At 44.3% G+C, this 27226-nt stretch overlaps 1 protein-coding gene across 1 annotated transcript in view; it reads right to left on the reverse strand.

The window, feature by feature from the left end:
• Nucleotides 1-27226, reverse strand: part of LOC134957936 (complement factor H-related protein 4-like) — a 717700-nt gene that overhangs the window by 442992 nt on the left and 247482 nt on the right. The window lies entirely within an intron of this gene.

The raw sequence follows: 27226 nt of genomic DNA on the forward strand, positions 1-27226 counted from the left end.
CCGGCTGCAGTACTAGTGATATTATATATACATACATATATATATTGATTTCATCTCATTATCAATCATCCAGTCTATATTAGCAGCAGACACAGTACGTTAGTCCACGGCTGTAGCTACCTCTGTGTCGGCACGCGGCAGTCCATCCATAATTGTATACCACCTACCCGTGTTTTTTTTTTTTTTTCTTTCTTCTTTGTACATACTACTATAGTATAGTAGCTTACTGTAGCAGTCTGCGGTGCTGCTGAGCTGACAGTGTCCAGCAGGTCCGTCATCAGTCATCATTACCTAATAAATATATTATCTACCTGTCCGGCTGCAGAACTAGTGATATTATATATACATACATATATATATATTGATTTCATCTCATTATCATCCAGTCTATATTAGCAGCAGACACAGTACGTTAGTCCACGGCTGTAGCTACCTCTGTGTCGGCACTCGGCAGTCCATCCATAATTGTATACCACCTACCCGTGTTTTTTTTTTTTTCTTTCTTCTTTGTACATACTACTATAGTATAGTAGCTTACTGTAGCAGTCTGCGGTGCTGCTGAGCTGACAGTGTCCAGCAGGTCCGTCATCAGTCATCATTACCTAATAAATATATTATCTACCTGTCCGGCTGCATTACTAGTGATATTATATATACATACATATATATATATATATATTGATTTCATCTCATTATCATCCAGTCTATATTAGCAGCAGACACAGTACGGTTGTCCACGGCTGTAGCTACCTCTGTGTCGGCACTCGGCAGTCCATCCATAAGTATACTAGTATCCATCCATCTCCATTGTTTACCTGAGGTGCCTTTTAGTTGTGCCTATTAAAATATGGAGAACAAAAATGTTGAGGTTCCAAAATTAGGGAAAGATCAAGATCCACTTCCACCTCGTGCTGAAGCTGCTGCCACTAGTCATGGCCGAGACGATGAAATGCCAGCAACGTCGTCTGCCAAGGCCGATGCCCAATGTCATAGTACAGAGCATGTCAAATCCAAAACACCAAATATCAGTAAAAAAAGGACTCCAAAACCTAAAATAAAATTGTCGGAGGAGAAGCGTAAACTTGCCAATATGCCATTTACCACACGGAGTGGCAAGGAACGGCTGAGGCCCTGGCCTATGTTCATGGCTAGTGGTTCAGCTTCACATGAGGATGGAAGCACTCAGCCTCTCGCTAGAAAACTGAAAAGACTCAAGCTGGCAAAAGCACCGCAAAGAACTGTGCGTTCTTCGAAATCCCAAATCCACAAGGAGAGTCCAATTGTGTCGGTTGCGATGCCTGACCTTCCCAACACTGGACGTGAAGAGCATGCGCCTTCCACCATTTGCACGCCCCCTGCAAGTGCTGGAAGGAGCACCCGCAGTCCAGTTCCTGATAGTCAGATTGAAGATGTCAGTGTTGAAGTACACCAGGATGAGGAGGATATGGGTGTTGCTGGCGCTGGGGAGGAAATTGACCAGGAGGATTCTGATGGTGAGGTGGTTTGTTTAAGTCAGGCACCCGGGGAGACACCTGTTGTCTGTGGGAGGAATATGGCCGTTGACATGCCTGGTGAAAATACCAAAAAAATCAGCTCTTCAGTGTGGAGATATTTCAACAGAAAAGCGGACAACAGGTGTCAAGCCGTGTGTTGCCTTTGTCAAGCTGTAATAAGTAGGGGTAAGGACGTTAACCACCTCGGAACATCCTCCCTTATACGTCACCTGCAGCGCATTCATAATAAGTCAGTGACAAGTTCAAAAACTTTGGGTGACAGCGGAAGCAGTCCACTGACCAGTAAATCCCTTCCTCTTGTAACCAAGCTCACGCAAACCACCCCACCAACTCCCTCAGTGTCAATTTCCTCCTTCCCCAGGAATGCCAATAGTCCTGCAGGCCATGTCACTGGCAATTCTGACGATTCCTCTCCTGCCTGGGATTCCTCCGATGCATCCTTGCGTGTAACGCCTACTGCTGCTGGCGCTGCTGTTGTTGCTGCTGGGAGTCGATGGTCATCCCAGAGGGGAAGTCGGAAGACCACTTGTACTACTTCCAGTAAGCAATTGACTGTCCAACAGTCCTTTGCGAGGAAGATGAAATATCACAGCAGTCATCCTGCTGCAAAGCGGATAACTGAGGCCTTGACAACTATGTTGGTGTTAGACGTGCGTCCGGTATCCGCCGTTAGTTCACAGGGAACTACACAATTTCTTGAGGTAGTGTGCCCCCGTTACCAAATACCATCTAGGTTCCACTTCTCTAGGCAGGCGATACCGAAAATGTACACAGACCTCAGAAAAAGACTCACCAGTGTCCTAAAAAATGCAGCTGTACCCAATGTCCACTTAACCACGGACATGTGGACAAGTGGAGCAGGGCAGGGTCAGGACTATATGACTGTGACAGCCCACTGGGTAGATGTATGGACTCCCGCCGCAAGAACAGCAGCGGCGGCACCAGTAGCAGCATCTCGCAAACGCCAACTCTTTCCTAGGCAGGCTACGCTTTGTATCACCGCTTTCCAGAATACGCACACAGCTGAAAACCTCTTACGGCAACTGAGGAAGATCATCGCGGAATGGCTTACCCCAATTGGACTCTCCTGTGGATTTGTGGCATCGGACAACGCCAGCAATATTGTGTGTGCATTAAATATGGGCAAATTCCGGCACGTCCCATGTTTTGCACATACCTTGAATTTGGTGGTGCAGAATTTTTTAAAAAACGACAGGGGCGTGCAAGAGATGCTGTCGGTGGCCAGAAGAATTGCGGGACACTTTCGGCGTACAGGCACCACGTACAGAAGACTGGAGCACCACCAAAAACTACTGAACCTGCCCTGCCATCATCTGAAGCAAGAAGTGGTAACGAGGTGGAATTCAACCCTCTATATGCTTCAGAGGTTGGAGGAGCAGCAAAAGGCCATTCAAGCCTATACAATTGAGCACGATATAGGAGGTGGAATGCACCTGTCTCAAGCGCAGTGGAGAATGATTTCAACGTTGTGCAAGGTTCTGATGCCCTTTGAACTTGCCACACGTGAAGTCAGTTCAGACACTGCCAGCCTGAGTCAGGTCATTCCCCTCATCAGGCTTTTGCAGAAGAAGCTGGAGACATTGAAGGAGGAGCTAACACGGAGCGATTCCGCTAGGCATGTGGGACTAGTGGATGGAGCCCTTAATTCGCTTAACAAGGATTCACGGGTGGTCAATCTGTTGAAATCAGAGCACTACATTTTGGCCACCGTGCTCGATCCTAGATTTAAAGCCTACCTTGGATCTCTCTTTCCGGCAGACACAAGTCTGCTGGGGTTGAAAGACCTGCTGGTGAGAAAATTGTCAAGTCAAGCGGAACGCGACCTGTCAACATCTCCTCCTTCACATTCTCCCGCAACTGGGGGTGCGAGGAAATGGCTCAGAATTCCGAGCCCACCTGCTGGCGGTGATGCAGGGCAGTCTGGAGCGACTGCTGATGCTGACATCTGGTCCGGACTGAAGGACCTGACAACGATTACGGACATGTCGTCTACTGTCACTGCATATGATTCTCTCACCATTGAAAGAATGGTGGAGGATTATATGAGTGACCGCATCCAAGTAGGCACGTCACACAGTCCGTACTTATACTGGCAGGAAAAAGAGGCAATTTGGAGGCCCTTGCACAAACTGGCTTTATTCTACCTAAGTTGCCCTCCCACAAGTGTGTACTCCGAAAGAGTGTTTAGTGCCGCCGCTCACCTTGTCAGCAATCGGCGTACGAGGTTACATCCAGAAAATGTGGAGAAGATGATGTTCATTAAAATGAATTATAATCAATTCCTCCGTGGAGACATTGACCAGCAGCAATTGCCTCCACAAAGTACACAGGGAGCTGAGATGGTGGATTCCAGTGGGGACGAATTGATAATCTGTGAGGAGGGGGATGTACACGGTGATATATCGGAGGATGATGATGAGGTGGACATCTTGCCTCTGTAGAGCCAGTTTGTGCAAGGAGAGATTAATTGCTTCTTTTTTGGTGGGGGTCCAAACCAACCCGTCATTTCAGTCACAGTCGTGTGGCAGACCCTGTCACTGAAATGATGGGTTGGTTAAAGTGTGCATGTCCTGTTTATACAACATAAGGGTGGGTGGGAGGGCCCAAGGACAATTCCATCTTGCACCTCTTTTTTCTTTAATTTTTCTTTGCGCCATGTGCTGTTTGTGGAATGTTTTTTGGAAGGGCCATCCTGCGTGACACTGCAGTGCCACTCCTAGATGGGCCCGGTGTTTGTGTCGGCCACTAGGGTCGCTTATCTTACTCACACAGCTACCTCATTGCGCCTCTTTTTTTCTTTGCGTCATGTGCTGTTTGGGGAGGGTTTTTTGGAAGGGCCATCCTGCGTGACACTGCAGTGCCACTCCTAGATGGGCCCGGTGTTTGTGCCGGCCACTAGGGTCGCTTATCTTACTCACACAGCTACCTCATTGCGCCTCTTTTTTTCTTTGCGTCATGTGCTGTTTGGGGAGGGTTTTTTGGAAGGGCCATCCTGCGTGACACTGCAGTGCCACTCCTAGATGGGCCCGGTGTTTGTGTCGGCCACTAGGGTCGCTTATCTTACTCACACAGCTACCTCATTGCGCCTCTTTTTTTCTTTGCGTCATGTGCTGTTTGGGGAGGGTTTTTTGGAAGGGCCATCCTGCGTGACACTGCAGTGCCACTCCTAGATGGGCCCGGTGTTTGTGTCGGCCACTAGGGTCGCTTATCTTACTCACACAGCTACCTCATTGCGCCTCTTTTTTTCTTTGCGTCATGTGCTGTTTTGGGAGGGTTTTTTGGAAGGGCCATCCTGCGTGACACTGCAGTGCCACTCCTAGATGGGCCCGGTGTTTGTGTCGGCCACTAGGGTCGCTTATCTTACTCACACAGCTACCTCATTGCGCCTCTTTTTTTCTTTGCGTCATGTGCTGTTTGGGGAGGGTTTTTTGGAAGGGCCATCCTGCGTGACACTGCAGTGCCACTCCTAGATGGGCACGGTGTTTGTGTCGGCCACTAGGGTCGCTTATCTTACTCACACAGCTACCTCATTGCGCCTCTTTTTTTCTTTGCGTCATGTGCTGTTTGGGGAGGGTTTTTTGGAAGGGCCATCCTGCGTGACACTGCAGTGCCACTCCAAGATGGGCACGGTGTTTGTGTCGGCCACTAGGGTCGCTTATCTTACTCACACAGCTACCTCATTGCGCCTCTTTTTTTCTTTGCGTCATGTGCTGTTTGGGGAGGGTTTTTTGGAAGGGCCATCCTGCGTGACACTGCAGTGCCACTCCTAGATGGGCCCGGTGTTTGTGTCGGCCACTAGGGTCGCTTATCTTACTCACACAGCTACCTCATTGCGCCTCTTTTTTTCTTTGCGTCATGTGCTGTTTGGGGAGGGTTTTTTGGAAGGGCCATCCAGCGTGACACTGCAGTGCCACTCCTAGATGGGCCCGGTGTTTGTGTCGGCCACTAGGGTCGCTTATCTTACTCACACAGCTACCTCATTGCGCCTCTTTTTTTCTTTGCGTCATGTGCTGTTTGGGGAGTGTTTTTTGGAAGGGCCATCCTGCGTGACACTGCAGTGCCACTCCTAGATGGGCACGGTGTTTGTGTCGGCCACTAGGGTCGCTTAGCTTAGTCATCCAGCGACCTAGGTGCAAATTTTAGGACTAAAAATAATATTGTGAGGTGTGAGGTATTCAGAATAGACTGAAAATGAGTGGAAATTATGGTTTTTGAGGTTAATAATACTTTGGGATCAAAATGACCCCCAAATTCTATGATTTAAGCTGTTTTTTAGGGTTTTTAAAAAAAAACACCCGAATCCAAAACACACCAGAATCCGACAAAAAAAATTCGGTGAGGTTTTGCCAAAACGCGGTCGAACCCAAAACACGGCCGCGGAACCGAACCCAAAACCAAAACACAAAACCCGAAAAATTTCAAGTGCACATCTCTAAGTAAAACAGAGACATGGGCCCTCATTCCGAGTTGTTCGCTCGTTCTTTTTCATCGCATCGCAGTGAAAATCCGCTTAGTACGCATGCGCAATGTTCGCACTGCGACTGCGCCAAGTAACTTTACTATGAAGAAAGTATTTTTACTCACGGCTTTTTCTTCGCTCCGGCGATCGTAATGTGATTGACAGGAAATGGGTGTTACTGGGCGGAAACACGGCGTTTCAGGGGCGTGTGGCTGAAAACGCTACCGTTTCCGGAAAAAACGCAGGAGTGGCCGGGGAAACGGTGGGAGTGCCTGGCCGAACGCTGGGTGTGTTTGTGACGTCAACCAGGAACGACAAGCACTGAAATGATCGCACAGGCAGAGTAAGTCTGGAGCTACTCTGAAACTGCTAAGTAGTTAGTAATCGCATTATTGCGAATACATCGGTCGCAATTTTAAGAAGCTAAGATTCACTCCCAGTAGGCGGCGGCTTAGCGTGTGTAACTCTGCTAAATTCGCCTTGCGACCGATCAACTCGGAATGAGGGCCATGGAACAAACAATTAAAAACAATCATCCAAATGTGCTTTCCAAAGCAAATAAATAATTTTCCAAGCAACAATTCATGGACCTGAGGCCAGTACAGGGAAATACAGATTAGAGGCCAGTACAAGGAAATACAGACTTAGGGGGTCATTCCGAGTTGATCGTAGCTGTGCTAAATTTAACACAGCTACGATCGTTAACTCAGACATGCGGGGGGACGCCCAGCACAGGGTTAGTCCGCCCCGCATGTCAGTGCCGACCGCCACGCACAAATACAAAAACATTGCACAGAGGCGATGCTTTTGTATTTAAGAAGTAACTCCCGGCCAGCGCAGCTCCTGTGGCTGGCCAGGAGTTGCTTGTCGCTCCCGCTGGCCGCAGCGGCTGTGTGACACATCACGCAGCCGCCACGGGCCGCCCCCCCCCCCCCCCCAACGGTCTGGCCACGCCTGCGTTGGCCGGACCTCTCCCCCTAAATGGTTTAACGCCGCCGTTCAGCCCCCTCCTGCCTAGCGACCGCCTCTGTCTCAGAAGCGATCACTAGGTAACGAAAGCTGCCATGCGCTGGCGCACTGCAGCACCGGCGCGTGTGCAGTTCCGACCCGATTGCTGCACTGCGACAAACTGCAGTGAGCGATCGGGTCGGAATGACCCCCTTAGTTCTTATACAGTGTTAGCCTAGCAAAGGATAGATTGATTGATTATTTTAACAGACATAACTATAAGTAAAAGTAAAACAGAGACATGGAGCAAACTATTACAAAAACAAGCATCCGTATGGGGATCATTATCACTGTTCCATCTAAAATGATTGCTCTGAATATGATAGTTACTTGCTAATGTACTCTTCTATGAAGTAACCTGCACATTCTGAGCATATTCATTATCAGACATTTAATTGTTTAGATTATCCAGCTCCTAACCCTGAAAGTCCTGTACAATTGGCCATGTTTATCCCTTTGCATTTCTACCTTTTGTAAGACTCTAGACAACTGTACATTTTTGTTTCTCTCATTAGTCTGTACAATTACATTTAGACCACTTTGTATTTACACTGTCACATTACAGTACATATTAGAATTAGTTTTGGTTTGTTTTATTTCTTTTTGATCAGAGGAGAAAATCCAAAATTGTTCTGGAATTGTTGTGGATTTTTGTTAATAGTCTACATTATTTATAATAAACTATTACAGTATTCTGTATTCTGTATCCTGTCGTGAAGCTAGAGGAATGTTTCTATACTGGAAATCAATGTAACAAAGCAATGAGAAACGTAGTTCAGATGCTTGGTTGTATAGGGATAGGAATCAGTAGCAAGATAAAAGAAGTATTCATGCCAATGTATAGACAGAACTATACATTGGTATGGCCTCATCTGGAATACTGTGTTTAGTTCTGAAGATCATGGGGGCCATTCCGAGTTGATCGCTCGCTAGCAGTTTTTAGCACCGTGCAAACGCTATGCCGCCTCCCACTGGGGAGTGTATTTTAGCTTAGCAGAAGTGCGAACGCATGTGCAGCCGAGCTCTGCAAAAACAGTTTGTGCAGTTTCTGAGTAGCTCTGAACCTACTCAGCTCTTGCGATCACTTCAGCCTATTCATGTCCGGATTTTACGTCATACACCTGCCCAGCGAACGCCCAGCGAACGCCCAGCCACGCCTGCGTTTTTTCAGACACGCCTGCATTTTTGCAAACACTCCCTGAAAACGGTCAGTTGACACCCAGAAACGCCCCCTTCCTGTCAATCTCCTTGCGGCCGTCAGTGCAAATGAAAACTTCGCTAGAACCTGTGGACAACCACAACGGGCTTTGTAACCGTACGTCGCTCGTGCGCATTGTGGGGCATACGCATGCACAGAAATGCTGATTTTTAGCCTGATCGCTGCGCTGCGAACAATGGCAGCTAGCGAACCAACTCGGAATGACCCCCATATCTCCAGAAGGCTATAAATACATTACAGAGCTTGCAAAGAAGGGCAGCTAAAATGGTGCATGGTCTACAGATGTGTCTAATTACATCTAGCCTCCCTGAATGTTAAACAACCCTTCTTGTCACTACATGTCCTGGAGTGAATGCGCTGAGCATCTTTTTGTTTGAATTTTTCTATTAAAATGCATCTTATTTGCTAAACGATGCGAATACAGTAGAATGCACAAGCAGCTTTTGTTAATTAAAATGTTATGCAGCATTCCTATAGTCTGTGCATGACTGCAGCTCTATCTGCATACAATATGGAACTTTACAGTGTTTTCCTAGAAATCACTGTAAGGGAGCATTTTGTATGCAGATATAGGTGTGGTCACACACAGAATATAGCCATGCCGCATATCATTTTAATCAGGAGAGTCTGAATGTGTGTTGTATCCATGTAGCGGTGCAAATAAGACACATTTTTAGCAAGAAAAGACACAAAGTGCTAACAGATTTGCACAGGACCTTTTAGCTCACTCACGCCAGGCATCTCATGCTGCATGGTGTATTGAGGCAAAATGTATGAGAACCAGGGTTAAAGAGGGGGGAAGGTAATGGTACGGGGAACTAGTTCCACCACCTCCATTGCCTTGCACAGCAATTCCAACAGAAAAACCTGCCCCATCACCTGTATCAATAGATGATGCAGGCAGCGCTAGTGTTACTGATGAGCTGCAGCCACCTCCCCTTATGTCAGGTCCTGGTGGCTCCATGGTCCTCCATTTTCAGCCTACCTCTCCTGGTATTCACACATGATGTGTCTGTTGGATAGCATGCATTCCCTCCTAAGGTCCCAGTGGCCTCCTTTTCCGGCACGGCGTATGTGATGTCATGCTGTCACCACTGCTGAAGTGAAGAGGAGGCATGAAGAGGAGCAGGCTCATGGGGGGGGGGGGGGGGGGGGTAAGTGGTGAGATAAATGAGTTTCACACTATTTCACTATTGGTAATGCCTGAATATCTGGCTACGGTAACTTCACTGGACTGTGGGGCCATAACAGTTCTTTGAGTATAGACCCCTTACTTCACTATTTTACAGATCTGCTGTTTGGGACTGCAGTGCAGTACAGGCTATATATCCATGGAGAACTGCAGCTACTGCATTATGACTGAAGGCATTTTACACTGTACCTCCTGATGCATTGGAACATGCTATCAACACCATAGGCTGCTTCACTTATAATATGGTAACAAGTGAAGATCAACAGTTCATAGTGCCTACTGTACATAAAATACCCTGTCTGGACTACTTGTTGGTGTTTTTGACTCTTCTCCTTTTGATGGACTATTTGTTGGACCTTTTTCTTTCCAAGAGGGGCTGTACCTCTACAGTTTGCCTTGGGACATCCCTACTTTCGCCAGCATTGGGCTACAAGATTTTGGAAGTATTTCCTGGAATTTGCTAGAGATGTGCACTTGAAATTTTTCGGGTTTTGTGTTTTGGTTTTGGGTTCGGTTCCGCGGCCATGTTTTGGGTTCGACCGCGTTTTGGCAAAACCTCACCGAATTTTTTTTGTCGGATTCGGGTGTGTTTTGGATTCGGGTGTTTTTTTCAAAAAACACTAAAAAACAGCTTAAATCATAGAATTTGGGGGTCATTTTGATCCCAAAGTATTATTAACCTCAAAAAACATAATTTCCACTCATTTTCAGTCTATTCTGAATACCTCACACCTCACAATATTATTTTTAGTCCTAAAATTTGCACCGAGGTCGCTGGATGACTAAGCTAAGCGACCCTAGTGGCCGACACAAACACCTGGCCCATCTAGGAGTGGCACTGCAGTGTCACGCAGGATGTCCCTTCCAAAAAACACTCCCCAAACAGCACATGACGCAAAGAAGAAAAAAAGAGGCGCAATGAGGTAGCTGTGTGAGTAAGCTAAGCGACCCTAGTGGCCGACACAAACACCTGGCCCATCTAGGAGTGGCACTGCAGTGTCACGCAGGATGTCCCTTCCAAAAAAACCTCCCCAAACAGCACATGACGCAAAGAAAAAAAGAGGCGCAATGAGGTAGCTGTGTGAGTAAGATAAGCGACCCTAGTGGCCGACACAAACACCGGGCCCATCTAGGCGTGGCACTGCAGTGTCTCACGCAGGATGTCCCTTCCAAAAAACCCTTCCCAAACAGCACATGACGCAAAGAAAAAAAGAGGCGCAATGAGGTAGCTGTGTGAGTAAGATAAGCGACCCTAGTGGCCGACACAAACACCTGGCCCATCTAGGAGTGGCACTGCAGTGTCACGCAGGATGTCCCTTCCAAAAAACCCTCCCCAAACAGCACATGACGCAAAGAAAAAAAGAGGCGCAATGAGGTAGCTGTGTGAGTAAGATAAGCGACCCTAGTGGCCGACACAAACACCTGGCCCATCTAGGAGTGGCACTGCAGTGTCACGCAGGATGGCCCTTCCAAAAAACCCTCCCCAAACAGCACATGACGCAAAGAAAAAAAGAGGCGCAATGAGGTAGCTGTGTGAGTAAGATAAGCGACCCTAGTGGCCGACACAAACACCGGGCCCATCTAGGAGTGGCACTGCAGTGTCACGCAGGATGTCCCTTCCAAAAAAACCTCCCCAAACAGCACATGACGCAAAGAAAAAAAGAGGCGCAATGAGGTAGCTGTGTGACTAAGCTTAGCGACCCTAGTGGCCGACACAAACACCTGGCCCATCTAGGAGTGGCACTGCAGTGTCACGCAGGATGTCCCTTCCAAAAAACCCTCCCCAAACAGCACATGACGCAAAGAAAAAAAGAGGCGCAATGAGGTAGCTGTGTGAGTAAGATAAGCGACCCTAGTGGCCGACACAAACACCGTGCCCATCTAGGAGTGGCACTGCAGTGTCACGCAGGATGGCCCTTCCAAAAAACCCTCCCCAAACAGCACATGACGCAAAGAAAAAAAGAGGCGCAATGAGGTAGCTGTGTGAGTAAGATAAGCGACCCTAGTGGCCGACACAAACACCGGGCCCATCTAGGAGTGGCACTGCAGTGTCACACAGGATGTCCCTTCCAAAAAAACCTCCCCAAACAGCACATGACGCAAAGAAAAAAAGAGGCGCAATGAGGTAGCTGTGTGACTAAGCTTAGCGACCCTAGTGGCCGACACAAACACCGGGCCCATCTAGGAGTGGCACTGCAGTGTCACGCAGGATAGCCCTTCCAAAAAACACTCCCCAAACAGCACATGACGCAAAGAAGAAAAAAAGAGGCGCAATGAGGTAGCTGTGTGAGTAAGCTAAGCGACCCTAGTGGCCGACACAAACACCGGGCCTATCTAGGAGTGGCACTGCAGTGTCACGCAGAATGTCCCTTCCAAAAAACCCTCCCCAAACAGCACATGACACAAAGAAAAAAAGAGGCGCAATGAGGTAGCTGTGTGACTAAGCTTAGCGACCCTAGTGGCCGACACAAACACCGGGCCCATCTAGGAGTGGCACTGCAGTGTCTCACGCAGGATGTCCCTTCCAAAAAACCCTCCCCAAACAGCACATGACGCAAAGAAAAAAAGAGGCGCAATGAGGTAGCTGTGTGACTAAGCTTAGCGACCCTAGTGGCCGACACAAACACCAGGCCCATCTAGGAGTGGCACTGCAGTGTCACGCAGGATGGCCCTTCCAAAAAACACTCCCCAAACAGCACATGACGCAAATAAAAATGAAAGAAAAAAGAGGTGCAAGATGGAATTGTCCTTGGGCCCTCCCACCCACCCTTATGTTGTATAAACAGGACATGCACACTTTAACCAACCCATCATTTCAGTGACAGGGTCTGCCACACGACTGTGACTGAAATGACGGGTTGGTTTGGACCCCCACCTAAAAAGAAGCAATTAATCTCTCCTTGCACAAACTGGCTCTACAGAGGCAAGATGTCCACCTCATCATCATCCTCCGATATATCACCGTGTACATCCCCCTCCTCACAGATTATCAATTCGTCCCCACTGGAATCCACCATCTCAGCTCCCTGTGTACTTTGTGGAGGCAATTGCTGCTGGTCAATGTCTCCACGGAGGAATTGATTATAATTCATTTTAATGAACATCATCTTCTCCACATTTTCTGGATGTAACCTCGTACGCCGATTGCTGACAAGGTGAGCGGCGGCACTAAACACTCTTTCGGAGTACACACTTGTGGGAGGGCAACTTAGGTAGAATAAAGCCAGTTTGTGCAAGGGCCTCCAAATTGCCTCTTTTTCCTGCCAGTATAAGTACGGACTGTGTGACGTGCCTACTTGGATGCGGTCACTCATATAATCCTCCACCATTCTTTCAATGGTGAGAGAATCATATGCAGTGACAGTAGACGACATGTCCGTAATCGTTGTCAGGTCCTTCAGTCCGGACCAGATGTCAGCATCAGCAGTCGCTCCAGACTGCCCTGCATCACCGCCAGCGGGTGGGCTCGGAATTCTGAGCCTTTTCCTCGCACCCCCAGTTGCGGGAGAATGTGAAGGAGGAGATGTTGACAGGTCGCGTTCCGCTTGACTTGACAATTTTCTCACCAGCAGGTCTTTGAACCCCAGCAGACTTGTGTCTGCCGGAAAGAGAGATCCAAGGTAGGCTTTAAATCTAGGATCGAGCATGGTGGCCAAAATGTAGTGCTCTGATTTCAACAGATTGACCACCCGTGAATCCTTGTTAAGCGAATTAAGGGCTCCATCCACAAGTCCCACATGCCTAGCGGAATCGCTCTGTGTTAGCTCCTCCTTTAATGTCTCCAGCTTCTTCTGCAAAAGCCTGATGAGGGGAATGACCTGACTCAGGCTGGCAGTGTCTGAACTGACTTCACGTGTGGCAAGTTCAAAGGGCATCAGAACCTTGCACAACGTTGAAATCATTCTCCACTGCGCTTGAGACAGGTGCATTCCACCTCCTATATCGTGCTGAATTGTATAGGCTTGAATGGCCTTTTGCTGCTCCTCCAACCTCTGAAGCATATAGAGGGTTGAATTCCACCTCGTTACCACTTCTTGCTTCAGATGATGGCAGGGCAGGTTCAGTTGTTTTTGGTGGTGCTCCAGTCTTCTGTACGTGGTGCCTGTACGCCGAAAGTGTCCCGCAATTCTTCTGGCCACCGACAGCATCTCTTGCACACCCCTGTCGTTTTTTAAAAAATTCTGCACCACCAAATTCAAGGTATGTGCAAAACATGGGACGTGCTGGAATTTGCCCATATTTAATGCACACACAATATTGCTGGCGTTGTCCGATGCCACAAATCCACAGGAGAGTCCAATTGGGGTAAGCCATTCCGCGATGATCTTCCTCAGTTGCTGTAAGAGGTTTTCAGCTGTGTGCGTATTCTGGAAAGCGGTGATACAAAGCGTAGCCTGCCTAGGAAAGAGTTGGCGTTTGCGAGATGCTGCTACTGGTGCCGCCGCTGCTGTTCTTGCGGCGGGAGTCCATACATCTACCCAGTGGGCTGTCACAGTCATATAGTCCTGACCCTGCCCTGCTCCACTTGTCCACATGTCCGTGGTTAAGTGGACATTGGGTACAACTGCATTTTTTAGGACACTGGTGAGTCTTTTTCTGACGTCCGTGTACATTCTCGGTATCGCCTGCCTAGAGAAGTGGAACCTAGATGGTATTTGGTAACGGGGGCACACTGCCTCAATAAATTGTCTAGTTCCCTGTGAACTAACGGCGGATACCGGACGCACGTCTAACACCAACATAGTTGTCAAGGCCTCAGTTATCCGCTTTGCAGCAGGATGACTGCTGTGATATTTCATCTTCCTCGCAAAGGACTGTTGGACAGTCAATTGCTTACTGGAAGTAGTACAAGTGGTCTTCCGACTTCCCCTCTGGGATGACGATCGACTCCCAGCAGCAACAACAGCAGCGCCAGCAGCTGTAGGCATTACACTCAAGGATGCATCGGAGGAATCCCAGGCAGGAGAGGACTCGTCAGAATTGCCAGTGACATGGCCTGCAGGACTATTGGCATTCCTGGGTAAGGAGGAAATTGACACTGAGGGAGTTGGTGGGGTGGTTTGCGTAAGCTTGGTTACAAGAGGAAGGGATTTACTGGTCAGTGGACTGCTTCCACTGTCACCCAAAGTTTTTGAACTTGTCACTAACTTATTATGAATGCGCTGCAGGTGACGTATAAGGGAGGATGTTCCGAGGTGGTTAACGTCCTTACCCCTACTTATTACAGCTTGACAAAGGCAACACACGGCTTGACACCTGTTGTCCGCATTTCTGTTGAAATACTTCCACACCGAAGAGCTGATTTTTTTGGTATTTTCACCAGGCATGTCAATGGCCATATTCCTCCCACGGACAACAGGTGTCTCCCCGGGTGCCTGACTTAAACAAACCACCTCACCATCAGAATCCTCCTGGTCAATTTCCTCCCCAGCGCCAGCAACACCCATATCCTCCTCATCCTGGTGTACTTCAACACTGACATCTTCAATCTGACTATCAGGAACTGGACTGCGGGTGCTCCTTCCAGCACTTGCAGGGGGCGTGCAAATGGTGGAAGGCGCATGCTCTTCACGTCCAGTGTTGGGAAGGTCAGGCATCGCAACCGACACAATTGGACTCTCCTTGTGGATTTGGGATTTCGAAGAACGCACAGTTCTTTGCGGTGCTTTTGCCAGCTTGAGTCTTTTCATTTTTCTAGCGAGAGGCTGAGTGCTTCCATCCTCATGTGAAGCTGAACCACTAGCCATGAACATAGGCCAGGGCCTCAGCCGTTCCTTGCCACTCCGTGTGGTAAATGGCATATTGGCAAGTTTACGCTTCTCCTCCGACAATTTTATTTTAGGTTTTGGAGTCCTTTTTTTACTGATATTTGGTGTTTTGGATTTTACATGCTCTGTACTATGACATTGGGCATCGGCCTTGGCAGACGACGTTGCTGGCATTTCATCGTCTCGGCCATGACTAGTGGCAGCAGCTTCAGCACGAGGTGGAAGTGGATCTTGATCTTTCCCTAATTTTGGAACCTCAACATTTTTGTTCTCCATATTTTAATAGGGACAACTAAAAGGCACCTCAGGTAAACAATGGAGATGGATGGATACTAGTATACTTATGGATGGACTGCCGAGTGCCAACACAGAGGTAGCTACAGCCGTGGACTACCGTACTGTGTCTGCTGCTAATATAGACTGGATGATAATGAGATGAAATCAATATATATGTATATATAATATCACTAGTACTGCAGCCGGACAGGTATATATTATATATTTATTATGTAATGACTGATGACGGACCTGCTGGACACTGTCAGCTCAGCAGCACCGCAGACTGCTACAGTAAGCTACTATAGTAGCATGTATAAAGAAGAAAGAAAAAAACAACAACCACGGGTAGGTGGTATACAATTATGGATGGACTGCCGAGTGCCGACACAGAGGTAGCTACAGCCGTGGACTACCGTACTGTGTCTGCTGCTAATATAGACTGGATGATAATTAGATTAAATCAATATATATGTATATATGATATCACTAGTACTGCAGCCGGACAGGTATATATTATATATTTATTATGTAATGACTGATGACGGACCTGCTGGACACTGTCAGCTCAGCAGCACCGCAGACTGCTACAGTAAGCTACTATAGTAGTATGTATAAAGAAGAAAGAAAAAAACAACAACCACGGGTAGGTGGTATACAATTATGGATGGACTGCCGAGTGCCGACACAGAGGTAGCTACAGCCGTGGACTAACGTACTGTGTCTGCTGCTAATATAGACTGGATGATAATGAGATGAAATCAATATATATGTATATATAATATCACTAGTACTGTAGCCGGACAGGTATATATTATATATTTATTATGTAATGACTGATGACGGACCTGCTGGACACTGTCAGCTCAGCAGCACCGCAGACTGCTACAGTAAGCTACTATAGTAGTATGTATAAAGAAGAAAGAAAAAAACAACAACCACGGGTAGGTGGTATACAATTATGGATGGACTGCCGAGTGCCGACACAGAGGTAGCTACAGCCGTGGACTACCGTACTGTGTCTGCTGCTAATATAGACTGGATGATAATGAGATGAAATCAATATATATGTATATATATTATCACTAGTACTGCAGCCGGACAGGTATATATTATATATTTATTATGTAATGACTGATGACGGACCTGCTGGACACTGTCAGCTCAGCAGCACCGCAGACTGCTACAGTAAGCTACTATAGTAGTATGTATAAAGAAGAAAGAAAAAAACAACAACCACGGGTAGGTGGTATACAATTATGGATGGACTGCCGAGTGCCGACACAGAGGTAGCTACAGCCGTGGACTAACGTACTGTGTCTGCTGCTAATATAGACTGGATGATAATGAGATGAAATCAATATATATGTATATATATAATATCACTAGTACTGCAGCCGGACAGGTATATATTATATATTTATTATGTAATGACTGATGACGGACCTGCTGGACACTGTCAGCTCAGCAGCACCGCAGACTGCTACAGTAAGCTACTATAGTAGTATGTATAAAGAAGAAAGAAAAAAACAACAACCACGGGTAGGTGGTATACAATTATGGATGGACTGCCGAGTGCCGACACAGAGGTAGCTACAGCCGTGGACTAACGTACTGTGTCTGCTGATAATATAGACTGGATGATAATGAGATGAAATCAATATATATGTATATATAATATCACTAGTACTGCAGCCGGACAGGTATATATTATATATTTATTATGTAATGACTGATGACGGACCTGCTGGACACTGTCAGCTCAGCAGCACCGCAGACTGCTACAGTAAGCTACTATAGTAGTATGTATAAAGAAGAAAGAAAAAAAAAACAACCAAGGGTAGGTGGTATACAATTATGGATGGACTGCCGAGTGCCGACACAGAGGTAGCTACAGCCGTGGACTAACGTACTGTGTCTGCTGCTAATATAGACTGGATGATAATGAGATGAAATCAATATATATGTATATATAATATCACTAGTACTGCAGCCGGACAGGTATATATTATATATTTATTATGTAATGACTGATGACGGACCTGCTGGACACTGTCAGCTCAGCAGCACCGCAGACTGCTACAGTAAGCTACTATAGTAGTATGTATAAAGAAGAAAGAAAAAAAAAAAAAAACACGGGTAGGTGCTAGGTGGTATACAATATTATATATATATTATATACAATTATATATATATATATATATATAATATATATTAAACTCATAAACTGGTGGTGATTTATTAAACTGGTGGTCAGGTCACTGGTCACACTATCAGCAACTTGCAAGTAGTACTCCTGAGTTCTAAGCAGACAATCACAATATATATTATACTGGTGGTCAGTGTGGTCACAAACAATGGCAGTGTGGCTGGCACTCTGGCAGCAAAAGTGTGCACTGTACGTTATATGTACTCCTGAGTCCTGAGTCCTGCTCTCGGACTCTAACTGCTCCCCACTGTCAGTGTCTCCCCCACAAGTCAGATAATACAGTCACACTATCTCTCTCTATCACTTCAGCAAGTACTAGTAGTAGTAGTACTCCTCCTAATGCTCCCCAAATTACTACTGTGTCTCTCTCTGTCTCACTCTCTTCTCGAATCTCTATAAACGGAGAGGACGCCAGACACGTCCTCTCCCTATGAATCTCAATGCACGTGTGAAAAATGGCGGCGACGCGCGGCTCCTTATATAGAATCCGAGTCTCGCGATAGAATCCGAGCCTCGCGAGAATCCGACAGCGTGATGATGACGTTCGGGCGCGCTCAGGTTAACCGAGCAAGGCGGGAAGATCCGAGTCGCTCGGACCCGTGTAAAAAAACATGAAGTTCGGGCGGGTTCGGATTCCGAGGAACCGAACCCGCTCATCTCTAGAATTTGCCACTGTTATTTTCCTTGATTTTGGATGTATATCTGAGATATTGCTCAAGATTTATCTCCTCAGTTTAAATATGCTACTTACATTGCCATATTAATGTCCTGTTATATGTTTTGATGTTTATCTGTTGATATTTATGTGATTGTCCCTCTACAAACTGCACCTCTATTGTGGTTACATTGGGTATGCACAAATATTTTAATATGACTAGATAGTAAGTTAAGACAAATTTCTCTCAGGCAAAGCCTTTAGCCTCTCATGTCTCTTATTCTCCACCATCAATGTGCTTGTCCATATCTCCTCACACTACCCTGTTCTTAACTCCTAGAGGAGACACAACATCCTCAATCCCCCTTGCTGCACCGTCGGCTACTGCAGCAGCCAAGAAAGACTGTCAGTTATCAAACCCATAAAGGAGCAATCATTTTAAGTTCCAATCTACCCTCACTTCAGTGGTCTCCCAAATAGAATCTCACACTAAAAGGCTTGACACTGTTGAACAACGCACAAGTGATGTGCAGGACACTTTGATCTCCCTTTAGTCTTCTTCCACATCTCAGGGAGACGTTATTCAATAAGAATGGCAATCTTGAGAACAGGAAATAAACACAGTATTCTAGATGAGGCCGTACCAATGACCTATACAGTGGCAATATTACTATTTTCTTTAGGTTGCTGATTCCTCTCCCTATGCAATCAAGCATCTGACTAGCATTCCTCGTTGCTTTGTTACATTGTCTACCTGCCTTTAAGTTATATATAAAAAATATATAAAAATATATATCTGTATCTGTGTGCGAACCATACAAAACCGTGTCACACACAAACACAGATAATTTCATGCATGTATAGGGAAATGTATAATATTTTATAATATTTCCTATAATGGGTATCTTTCCCCCACCACAGGTTTGTGATGGGCGTAGAAGACACTAGTGCTTCCTTTAAATGTGGAGATTCAAATGCAACATTCCTACATTGAATGTGGGAATACCCTCTTATACTCCAATTTTGGTCCTCTGTTGATAGATTTGCTTCTACTTATCTTCTAAGTAAACTTCTATTATGGGCGTCATGCTTAAAAATTTTCCCTTTTGAGGTAAAAAAAAAATTATTATTGATTATTTCGGTTGTAGATCGCAAGTATTGCAATTACAAATGTTGACCAATGTTGACCAGTTCACAGCTGCCGTCTGTCTCTTTGTTTAGGAATAAGTTAATTTATGCCTTTCAAATGGACTGGCTGGAGATCACACTATATAAATAAACTAACATGGCATCCTTTTTTTAATTGTTGGAAGATTTCATAGACTCCCTTACTTTGGATCTTAAACACCAAATATATTATTGCTTTCACTTCAAATTTTGTTATGAGACACATATTTTTTTTGAAAGATCCCCTGAATTCTTTATCTTCCATGAACTAATTTATGTCCAGTTTGGATTGCTGACCATGTCTAGATTATGGTTTACATATTGTATATTTATTTTATCTAATATCTATTATCAGTGATGATCGATGCCCCTGGGCTGCAGCTCCGACCACACATTGCAGGGAGAGGGGAGCTGGTCAGCACATATAAACATGCATGCAATGTTGTATGAAATATGTGTGCTGGCTGCCTTACCCGGGGATCAGCAGCACCACTGTGTTTCACTGACCTGCTCAGCATGTGACACAGAGCTCAGCTCAGTCACTGTGACTGGCAGTGACTTCCTATTAGAAATTCTACCTGCAGGTCACCTGGAGGTTCTCTCCCTCTAGGACTGCCAGACTAGGCTGCGATTAGCAGAGAGTGTGCTTCCTGTGGGAGAAATTAACATGTGTGAACACACTAATAGCAGCACTTCTGGCTGTTTGAAATTATCTGAAAAAACTGGTTAAAAATTCATATTTTTTATAGAGATGAGCGGGTTCAGTTCTCCGAGATCCGAACCCCCCGAACTTCACCTATTTTACATGGTTCCGAGGCAGCCTCGGATCTTCCTGCCTTGCTCGGTTAACCCGAACGTGCCCGAAAGTCATCATCCCGCTGTCGGATTCTCGCGAGATACGTATTCTATATAAAGAGCCGTGCATCGCCGCCATTTTCACTCGTGCATTGGAGATTGAACGGAGAGGACGTGGCTGCGTTCTCTCCCTGAAAAGCTCCGTAATCTGTGCTCAGTGTGCTGCAAATATCTGTGCTCAGTGTGCTGCAAATATCTGTGCTCAGTGTGCTGAAACTATCTACGTTCTCTGCCTGAAAACGCTCCATATCTGTGCTCAGTGTGCTGCAAATATTTGTGCTCAGTGTGCTTTATTGTGGGGACTGGGGACCACCAGTATAATAGTAGTACATTACAGTAGGCCATTGCTGTTTCTTGCAGCTCTGTGTCACTGCAAGTATCCATTCCATATCTGTGCTGCATTTTGGTGAGCAGTATATAGTAGGATAGTGCAGCATTTTGGTGACCAACAGTATATAGTTGTACAGTACATTAGGCCATTGCTGTAGTATCTTGCAGCTCTGTGTCACTGCAAGTATCCATTCCATATCTGTGCTGCATTATTGTGAGCAGTATATATAGTACTACAGTGCAGTATTTTGGTGACCAACAGTATACATATATAGTACAGTACAGTAGGCCATTGCTGTATCTTGCAGCTCTGTGTCACTTCTAGTATCCTGATCAGTGCTCAATACCTGATGCCTTGTTGTGACCAGTATGTATACTGTACTGTGCGACGTGTGTTATACACCTGGTGATTATACATCCTGTAATCTGTACTGAGAGATGTGTGAGATACACCTGGGAATTATACACCCTATATACTGTACTGTGTGATGTGTGAGATACACCTGGGGATTATACACCCTATATTATTATTATTATTATTATTATTATTATTATTATCCTTTATTTATATGGCGCCACAAGGGTTCTGCAGCGCCCAATTACACAGTACATAAATAATCAAACAGGAAAACAGCAACTTACAGTTGATGACAGTATAGGACAAGTACAGGGTAAATACACATAGTTACATCAGCAGATGACACTGGAATAAGTATCAGGTGGCAGAAGACTGCTGGATGTGGTACAGTTGAAGATTATTAAAGTAAGACAAAGGATAAGCACATGAGGGAAGAGGGCCCTGCTCGTGAGAGTTTACAATCTAAAGGGGAGGGGTAGACAGACATGGGTGACACAGATGGGGTACATAGAGAACGTGGAACAGAGGTTTAGGATGAGATTTGGCTGGGTTTGGTGAAAAAGTGGACCCCCAGAAGGCACAAGTCCATACTTAACATTGCAACATTTTACTGGGCTATGCAGGAGAAAATTAAAAATAGGAAAAAAAAAAAAAAAAAGAATCGATAACTTCTACCGCTTTCAAAAAGGTCAATGGAAGCTGAAATAATGGACAACTACCTCATGGAAGCCAGATACAGTATACCAAACAGTACTTAGCAGAGTTAGGTATGAGTGCATATTAAATACAGTAACATTTTGTCATAATATTTCAAAAACTGCATGGCTGGTCTCTTGCACTCTTTTGCTCTAATACACCACCTGCTTTAGGATTTATATTCAAAAACATTATGTCTCCATAATCCCAAAAACGTCAGTCTTCTTGGAAAGTGGTTTGTTCCTTTGTAAGGGAAAGAGAACAAACGTTCTCAAACAACGGTTTCTCAATTTCTTTTTCCTCTGGGAAGGGATTGTGGATTCGCAGGAATATCTGATCATTTCTGTAATCAGAAAGCAGTGACTTTCTACAAATGTTTACAAATAATTCCAGTGATTTTGTCATTTTCTTCCAGTGATTTGGACCAGTAATACCATTGATTAGAAGAAATAATTCCAATGATTTTGTCATTTTCTTCCAGTGATTTGGACCAATAATACCATTGATTAGAACAAATAATTCCTGTGACATTGAGGTGTTTGTGTCGCTTAGCTTAGCCATCCAGCGACCACAGTGCACCTCTTTTTCTCTTTTCTTTGCGTCATGTGCTGTTTGGGGCCAATTTTTTGAAGTGCCATCCTGTCTGACACTTTCGTATATGTCCAGTGGTACTGCCATTTGATATAATTCCCGACATTACTGCCATTTAATTCCAGTGATTTTGTCATTTTCTTCCAGAGATTTGGACCAACAATACCATTGATTAGAACGAATAATTCCAGTGATTTTGTCATTTTCTTCCAGTGATTTGGACCAATAATACCATTGATTAGAACAAATAATTCCTGTGATATTGAGGTGTTTGTGTCGCTTAGCTTAGCCGTCCAGCGACCACAGTGCACCTCTTTTTCTCTTTTCTTTGCATAATGATGTGCTGTTTGGGGCCAATTTTTTGAAGTGCCATCCTGTCTGACACTTCCGTATATGTCCAGTGACACTGCCATTTGATATAATTCCCAACATTACTGCCATTTAATTCCAGTGATTTTGTCATTTTTTTCCAGTGATTTGGACCAATAATACCATTGATTAGAATGAATAATTCCAGTGATTTTGTCATTTTCTTCCAGAGATTTGGACCAACAATACCATTGATTAGAACGAATAAACCCAGTAATTTTGTCATTTTCTTCCAGTGATTTGGACCAATAATACCATTGATTAGAACAAATAATTCCTGTGATATTGAGGTGTTTGTGTCGCTTAGCTTAGCCGTCAAGCGACCACAGTGCACCTCTTTTTCTCTTTTCTTTGCATAATGATGTGCTGTTTGGGGCCAATTTTTTGAAGTGCCATCCTGTCTGACACTTCCGTATATGTCCAGTGGTACTGCCATTTGATATAATTCCCAACATTACTGCCATTTAATTCCAGTGATTTTGTCATTTTCTTCCAATGATTTGGACCAATAATACCATTGATTAGAACAAATAATTCCAGTGATTTTGTCATTTTCTTCCAGTGATTTGGACCAATAATACCATTGATTAGAACAAATAATTCCTGTGACATTGAGGTGTTTGTGTCGCTTAGCTTAGCCGTCCAGCGACCACAGTGCACCTCTTTTCTCTTTTCTTTGCATCATGTGCTGTTTGGGGCCAATTTTTTGAAGTGCCATCCTGTCTGACACTTCCGTATATGTTCAGTGGTACTGCCATTTGATATAATTCCCGACATTACTGCCATTTAATGCCAGTGATTTTGTCATTTTCTTCCAGTGATTTGGACCAATAATACCATTGATTAGAACAAATAATTCCTGTGACATTGAGGTGTTTGTGTCGCTTAGCTTAGCCGTCCAGCAACCACAATGCACCTCTTTTTCTCTTTTCTTTGCATCATGTACTGTTTGGGGCCAATTTTTTGAAGTGCCATCCTGTCTGACACTACCGTATATGTCCAGTGGTACTGCCATTTGATATAATTCCCAACATTACTGCCATTTAATTCCAGTGATTTTGTCATTTTCTTCCAGTGATTTGGACCAATAATACCATTGATTAGAATGAATAATTCCAGTGATTTTGTCATTTTCTTCCAGTGATTTGGACCAATAATACCATTGATTAGAACAAATAATTCCTGTGACATTGAGGTGTTTGTGTCGCTTAGCTTAGCCGTCCAGCGACCACAGTGCACCTCTTTTTCTCTTTTCTTTGCATCATGTGCTGTTTGGGGACAAGTTTTTTAAGTGCCATCCTGTCTGACACTTCTGTCTATGTTCAGCGGTACTGCCATTTGATATAATTCCCGCCATTACTGCCATTTAATTCCAGTGATTTTGTCATTTTCTTCCAGTGATTTGGACCAATAATACCATTGATTAGAACAAATAATTCCTGTGATATTGAGGTGTTTGTGTCGCTTAGCTTAGCCGTCCAGCAACCACAGTGCACCTCTTTTTCTCTTTTCTTTGCATCATGTGCTGTTTGGGGACAATTTTTTGAAGTGCCATCCTGTCTGACACTACCGTATATGTGCAGTGGTACTGCCATTTGATATAATTCCCGACATTACTGCCATTTAATTCCAGTGATTTTGTTATTTTCTTCCAGTGATTTGGACCTATAATACCATTGATTAGAACAAATAATTCCAGTGATTTTGTCATTTTCTTCCAGTGATTTGGACCAATAATACCATTGATTAGAACAAATAATTCCAGTGATTTTGTCATTTTCTTCCAGTGATTTGGACCAATAATACCATTGAATAGAACGAATAATTCCTCTTTTTCTCTTTTCTTTGTATCATGTGCTGTTAGGGGCCAATTTTTTGAAGTGCCATCCTGTCTGACACTGCAGTGCCACTCCTAGATGGGCCAGTTGTTTGTGCCACCCTCTTGGGTCGCTTTGCTTAGTCATCCAGCGACCTCGGTGCACATTTTATGATTAAAATAGTAGTGTGAGGTGTTCAGAATAGACTGGAAATGAGTGGAAATTGTGGTTATTGAGTTTAATAATACTATAGGATCAAAATACCCCCAAATTCTATGATTTAAGCTGTTTTGAGGGGTTTTTGAAAAAAAACACCCAAATCCAAAACACACCCGAATCCGACAAAACATTTTCAGGGAGGTTTTGCCAAAATGCGTCCGAATCCAAAACACGGCCGCGGAACCAAATCCAAAACCAAAACACAAAACCCGAAAAATTTCCGGTGCATATCTCTAATTTTTTTAATAATATGTAAACATGATTATAATAAAAAAGTAAGTCACATAAAAAATGATAGTATATTCAAAATAACCCACAAATTCTGGCATTAGTTAGCAATGCATGATCCTATTGAAATCGGACTGATTGTTCAGGACCTTAAGTGTACAAAGTCTGTGTTTCAAGGAAAACAGTTATAGTTTGTATACTGTATCCTGTGATCTCGAAACACTTGGAGCACCGCATACCTAGTGAGTTTTCCTTGAACCACAGACTTTGTACACTTAGGGTCCGGAACAATCAGTCTGATTTCAATAGGAACAAGCATTGCTAACTATTGCCAGAATTTGTGGGTTATTTTGAATGAACTATCATTTTTTTATGTGACTTATGCGCCTACGTTTTTATCTTGTTGATAACTTCTTGTTCTTGCAACCTGTGGGAAGCCACTTCCTGCTGTTCATGCAGCTCAATCTGGCTTCTATGGGCTACAACCAATGCAGTCCATAGAAGCTGGGGTTTTGCACATTATTATTATTATTATTATTATTATTATTATTATTATTATTACAAACCAAGCACTTGAGTGACAGGGACTGCCAGCTTTGTGCTTGGTTTGCTTGGACTCTCACAAAATACAACATCTTGGTGGTTTGGTTAAAACAAGCTTCAAATAGGATTAAGCAGGCTAACAGTGTTGCTAATCATCATCACATTTGGAACATATCAGCTTCACCCTCATTGTCAACCACTATCCATTCTTAATATTATGATCACACAATATTAGCTCATCCTCACTGGAATCCATCATTACAGAAGTCTCTGGTTGCTGTAATTGTTGGCACAGGTCTTCCTCATAGAATTTGTAGTTAATTTATATGAACATCAGTTTTTCCACAATTTGCCTTGTTTTCCTCCCAATATTCAAAGGGACTATTAAGATGCTACAGTATTTTGTAAATTATTTTTATTACAGTAAACCTTCACCATTCTATTGATGTTTACTGTATCAGATTAAGTCACAGTAGAGGTGTCAATATATGTAGGTAATTCTTTTAAGCCTGACTAGATGTTATATTGTTGTTTAAATCTGGTGTGCTGAGGTAATTCATCATAATCATCTCTTGGAAAAGTTCAGGTATTTCCTGGCAGCAGCATTTGCAAGAGAAGCTGGAGATGTCATATTGTCATGCATCACTTAGTGTCATTTGGAAAGAAAGATGTTATATATGACTTAAACCTAGGATCTACAGTAGCATGGTTGACAAAATATAGTGATCCAATTGCAAGATTGTTGCAATTTCTTGGGCTCTGGCAAAGCAAATAAAGAACGTGTTCCACAAATCCAACAAACTTGATGGAATCACTTGGTTTCATCTCCTTCTTTAGTTCCCTAGATTAAATAAAGGGTATGACCTGACTTAGACTGGCCAGTATCTGAACTCACTTATTGGTTACAATTTCAAATGGACTCAGTAGCTTGCATAAAACTGAGCTTAATCTGTAGTTTGCTGGACTAAGGTGACATGCCCCCCTCTCCCAGTCTCATGGATTGATATGTACATTATGACAGCTTGTTGCTGTTCCTCCAGTCCTTGAATCATATAGAGGGTCTACTTACACCTATCTACCTCAATACCTCTTGCTTCAGTTGTTGGCATGGTACATCAAACTATTCTTAGAGCTGACACAATATTCTACATGTGGTTTCTAAATGTGAAAAATGCCCAGAAAATTTGCTGACCACAGCCAGTATCTTCTGCACAGACATGTCATTTTTTAAGAAATTCTGAACCAACAAATTTATTATGTGCACAAAACATGGTACATGTTCAAATTCACCCAGACATTATGCTTGTGCAATGTTACTTGCATTATCAGAAATGAGAAATCCTGAGGAGAGGCTAAAGGTGCATACACACGGTGAGATATTGACTATGCCCGATTTTGACTATGTGATTTCCCTTGAACTCCCCCGGAGCCCAGAAGCAGTGATAATGTCTATACACGCAGTGCAATGTTGGCTATGTGTCATTTTGACTATGGCTGTTTTTGACTATACTTTGTACTAGATTGTACACAATATAGTCAGAATTGACTTGCCTGCAAAGTCTAATTTTTTCTTGCGATACCGATCCCAAGCTGTGTACACATGGTGCGAGATGTGCTAACTTTTCTTGCGGTTTTGACTATATAGTAAAAATTGCAAGAATACATTGCACAGTGTGTATGCATCTTTAGTGGGGTAAGCTATTTTGCTATCATATCTTTAGTTTTTCCAAAA

The sequence above is a fragment of the Pseudophryne corroboree genome, chromosome 9, assembly GCF_028390025.1.
Source record: "Pseudophryne corroboree isolate aPseCor3 chromosome 9, aPseCor3.hap2, whole genome shotgun sequence".
NCBI lineage: Eukaryota > Metazoa > Chordata > Amphibia > Anura > Myobatrachidae > Pseudophryne > Pseudophryne corroboree.